This window comes from Adiantum capillus-veneris, chromosome 8 (assembly GCF_014529385.1).
Source record: "Adiantum capillus-veneris isolate H3 chromosome 8, ASM1452938v2, whole genome shotgun sequence".
In the NCBI taxonomy this organism is placed as follows: Eukaryota; Viridiplantae; Streptophyta; class Polypodiopsida; order Polypodiales; family Pteridaceae; genus Adiantum; species Adiantum capillus-veneris.
In genome coordinates this window covers 109,100,650-109,105,916 of record NC_140938.1, presented here as the reverse complement: position 1 = coordinate 109,105,916, position 5,267 = coordinate 109,100,650, and the positions used below count along the sequence as shown (strand labels likewise).

The 5,267-nt window shown below is 44.1% G+C and overlaps 1 pseudogene; it reads right to left on the bottom strand.

Moving 5' to 3' along the window:
* Positions 1 to 1,161: 1,161 nt before the first annotated feature.
* Positions 1,162 to 4,457, bottom strand: LOC147452746 (PLASMODESMATA CALLOSE-BINDING PROTEIN 1-like; annotated as a pseudogene).
* Between the last annotated feature and the right edge of the window lie 810 nt (positions 4,458 to 5,267).

The window sequence follows — 5,267 nt, the reverse complement described above, 5'->3', positions numbered from 1 at the left end:
AAGCAGGCTCGCAGCAACGCGGAAAAGGCACAGGCTCTGATTGCACTCACATGATGCATTGAATGTGCAGCATGGCGCACGCGCAAGGAAAGTAATAACACCTGCCTTCATCCACGCGCTGTAGAGTGAATGACCTGCGCAATTCGCTGTTGAGTCTAATCAATTGCAGCCAGTCACTGTGCGCAGAGAAAGAGCTCGAGACTGCAGCCGTACTGACGCAGACAGCCTCGCAAAGACCAGCTCCCTCGCCCTCCGCAACCTCGCAAAGAGCAGCTCCGTCCAGTGCTTCTCCATCAGATGTCGAACCTTGGACGCAGTCGCTGAGTACAGTGGACTGGCTCTAAGCCTTTAAGGCTCTATAAAATTTCACACGCAACTGACCTCCACGTGGACACCGTAGGCAGTAGCACGCCCAAGCGAGACCAACACTAAGGCCAATGCTTTAGCAGGCCAAAAAGAGCAAGTACATTGTCGCACAGCAAACTCAACTTCTCACCTCATTCCTAAGCTACATACCAACAAAACCGTACATCCCAGTAAGCTTCAAATCTTACGTGCTAATGTCGATTGCACAATGACCAACAAACACTACACTAAAGAAAAACACCCAATGTAAGCTACGGTAGATGTTCTATACAATTATTGGAGAAGACCACAATCCCCACATACATATAGTCTACTCCATCCAAGATATTCGTTCTTAGAAAAGCAATTTGATGCTTTAGAAGATGTTCATTAGTCCATAGAAACATGGCCACACATAGCAACAAGTGTATCCAAATTAAAATGTGAAGACAAAACCATTTAGTTAATGTTTGTCTATGTAGAAGTCACATGTTTGGGCAAAAAAAGAGCCTCAAAGAAACTCGCACATGACTACAAAAACTAGACGTCATCTAGTCTTGAAACAAAATTATAAAACTTAGTTCAATTGGATACAATCTCTGAAATCTGTGAAATCGTTCTTATGGTGAAATCTCTGAAATAGTTCTTATGGAGGATGTCATGTCAGCCAATTAGCTGCGCACAGATGGCATTCTGCATACAGGTGGCATTGTAGGGTTGACTGCAGCCACAAAATGGTGACAAAGATAGGTGATAATGGCAGCAAAAAATTGTAGAGCTTCTCTCAGCATCAGTGCAATAGTAGTAAGGAGAGTACTAGTATTTGACACAATATTGGAGCCCTCTACATCACTTCTCTTGCCTTGCTGCCTTTGCTTATTAGGGGAGCTCCCACCTGACCCTGCCTGCATACAACATTTGCAATCTTAGCCCAAGGTTGATACCACCTTTGACATACATTCACTCTACACTCACTATAGTTGGCATTTAGTGTCTCACCTGAATCAGTAATTACATCCTGGATAACCTGCATAAAACAAGCTCATTAGATGAAGCATCAGGACATACTGAAGAAGTGTTTTGAAGTGCATTAGCAGTTCTTTGAAGTGCTTCAATGTGGTCGGCATGTGTTGTGCTGCTTCCAGAGTTTCCATCGAAATGCTTCGAAAGGGCTTTTAGATGCTTTGAGAGTGCTTTTAGGTGCTTTGTAAATTTAAATGTTCTTATAACAATGCTATAAGCAAGGCAACTAATGGTTAAATACAGCAAAAGCAAAAAACTTGACACTTTAAGGTCCTATTGTGAAATTTGACCAACATATTTCCCAACTGGAGTAGCTTGATGGAAGTGACTCCAGAAAATAGAGTGAGTGATAGAACTGCTGGGTTTTCAAGTACTGGAACTTACACGAATCACCAACGTGAGGTCCGTGTACTCATCATCACTTGATGACATAACCTTTTCATTCTGGACATCTTGAGGGGAGCTTTGGCTAGATATAAATTGAAGTTTGATCCTTTGAAAAGGGGAATGAGAGAATTGCTTTTAAATCGGCGCCTGAAGTACAAGGCCAGGACATCTTTTCATAGAAAACAATTTCAAAAGACAAAACATGCACTTCAGAGCTTCAAATACCAAAGAACCCTTCCAAAAAGCTTCAATTTGCAAGGAAATCACTACAACAGTTAAATTAGCCGGGGGGGGGGGGGGGGGGGGGGGGGGGGGGTGTGAAACGGAAAAAAACCGATGTAAAACATGTAAAAGTAGCTGATTTCCGTGGCAAGAGAAGCCCCAAGTCTAATCAAGATAAAGTTTTGCACTGATGGAGAAGTGTCTATGATAAGCTTGATAAACGATTTGCAATGCCCTTGTCCCAACTACAAAAGAGAAACTTCAAGGAAAAACATGAACATTTCCACACACCATCCTTACCTCATTACACGATTGCACATCATGCTGACGTTTACGCGTCTGGCTTCCTAGCATTCATTTCAAGAGCTTAGTACTTCAATCTCGAGAGCCTTGTGATTCCAACTAGTACAATACGCAATGAGCTATTTTGCACCTTGCAAGGCCAAAATGAGCAGCTCAAGGCACTTCTCACTGCAAGCAGTAGCATCCCATGGCCTTCCTCGGGTGATCACATGTTTTGCTTATCCCTCTCCTTGAAAAATATCAAAAATTAGAGTTTTTGGTATTTACTTCTCCTCATTATGTCCAACCCTATGTGGGAGATACATTTGGTGAGACATTAGTAAAAAACAGTTCAGCATCACCTTGCATCTCCAACTCACACAAACAACCACCAAGGGGGTCTAACAAGTCTCGCGACAAACAGCCGAATGACTGTAATGATAAGGCTTGTGCTTCGTGTCCTAGAGGTCACTTGTATGTTCCTTCAGGCCCTGGTGTATATAGGAAGGAATAGATGGGTTCAATTAGTGTTTGCGGCTCTTACCTAGACCAGTCAAGCACTCCTCCCGAGACTACTCCTTGGGTGGATTAACAAGGAGGACTACCTATCCTTCTTTTCTGGGGGTGGGGGGTGTGCGCGCGTGTGTGTTAGGACAAGGGTCGTATGGGAGGCAACCCTCGGAGGATTGGCAGTTCAAGAGATATTTTTAGGCAAGGGCCAATATATAGAGAGGTTGATGGGAGATAAGCCAAGGCTCAGACGTATTGAGGTTCTCCTCAGGCTCAGACGTATTGAGGTTCTGAGGAGAACTCACAAGAGCTTGGAGTCCCCCTCTAAGCTCTCCTCCTAACCCAATAGGTATGAGCTCCACCCAACCTCTTCATATATAAGCCTTGGCCTATAGATAGCCGTGAACTTCTAGCTCCCCAAAGGTTGCCTCTCACAGGACCCTTGTCCGAACCATGTGGCCCTTGCCTAATCATGATATATGGCTAAAATTTATAGGGGAAATCAGCTCAGTTGTTCAACTCTGAGTGAAATCTTGGCAGTAACAAACTTCCCAAAGAAAGCAATCTGACAAGGACTCATGACAAGGTATCGATGCATTATCATCTTGCACTACATAGCCCTTCTAATTATCTCGAGCATCAGGACATGCAAGATATCACCTAAGGGCCCCACTTCCTGTAAAATGAATCATAGACTTAAATGGATCTTCTAGTCGCCTTAAAAATGTCTGGTTTCAATCTCGTCATCTAATTCAATCTCCTACGATACTCACAAAACTAGTCTGGCCTTTGATGGATGCAATGCTTGCAATCTCATGCGTACTGTCATTACAACAAATACTGGTTCCACTACCTTAGCTTCTACTTTGCTAACAAGCTTCAAGGGTGGAAACTGGCTACCATTAGACTTGAGACTCTAAAAGCCACTTGAACCATGACTAGACAGATCCAGCTTCTTCAACCAGCACATAGAAGAGGATGAAGGCAAATGCCCTAGGCAATCATTAGGTTCAATAGCTCCACTACTGGAGCTTCAGGGCATAGTAAAGATGATAAGCAAAGCTTCAAAATCTAGCAAGAGCTCTAGACCCACCCTAAGTGAAAGCATACATTTTGATACCATTGCATAACAACTCGGCCCTTGCCTTGAAAGCATGCAAGAAGCTTCGGAAACGAGCAACTTCTAAAAACTTACTTGGACCCTCATTGGTTATCATTGCAATTCCGGCAAAATCGCATGTGCCCGTTGCTTGTTGATGAGTCTGGAAATAACTGTTGAAGGCAAAGTATGTATGTGAGATGAGGGTATTTGGCACATAGCAAGGCTCACCAAGCTGAATCATAGTACAATCAGCACCCCCAATTACACATGCCCAGTCTAGAGCAGCTTGGAGGATATTCGGATTAGCCCATGGCCATGCTATGCACCAATACCTATCTGAAGCTTTCACAACAGGCATGGTTGACGATTTTGCCAGTGAAGAAGAAGAAGATGATGAGGATGAGGATGTAGAAGACGGTGACCATGGCGAAGCTGTGGCAAAGGACGGTACATCTACAGATTCATTTGATGGCATCGGAAAGTCGACATCGTTTGAAAAATCAGATGCTCTTATTGGAACATAGCCACCCCAACAGATTCTCCTCGGCCTCCTTTGCGGCTTCGTGTAAGTGCTTTCACCCAACATACTCTCTTTCAACGACATCTTCCAATGAGTAGGAATGGAATCTGCAGGATCATTCCTAGCTGGCTCATGTCCCTCTCTTCTCAAATCATCTCAAGCTAGGCATCATCTTCCTAGACTACAAAAACTGCTTTTGTGGGAGAACAACGTCACAAGCATCATCCCTCGCAGCTTGGGTAATTGCACGAGCCTTGTTGATCTGGACCTCAACACAAGCCAACTCTCAGGCCGCGTCCCTGTTGTGATCGGCTTTTTGGGAAAGCTTCACAACCTATTGCTAGACGAAAACATGACTGTAGGAGCTATTCCAGCTAGTTTGGGCGTGTGCAAGAACCTCATACAGCTAGGCAAGAGAAACAACGCATGGTTGGGCTCTCTGCTGGAGGTAAGGTGGAATGGTGGGCGAAGCTTCGCACCAGTCCTATCTGCTGAACGCAGTACTGCAGAACAAAACTGAGCTCGTGAGTTCACCTGCAGCGAAAGACTTAAACAAAAAATACCCGTCTACATGGACGACATCGCTTGGAGGACGTCTAAGGTGACCCAATACTAGGGCCTTTCTTTAGCAGGCCAAAAAGGGGGGGGGGGGGGGGGGGGGGGGGGGACAAAGTGAAAGAGAGGATAATTGACAAGGGGGTGGGTACAATATTAAACAAGTGATAAAATCACAAGGCCTGTCAGCCATGATAAAAAATTCTTTTTGACATCCAATTTTTCAAGCCCCCTTTCATATGCTTTGTGTAATGCAATCAACTTATATAATTGGCCATATATAACGTTAACTTAAAGATATAAATACAAAAAATGATAGGC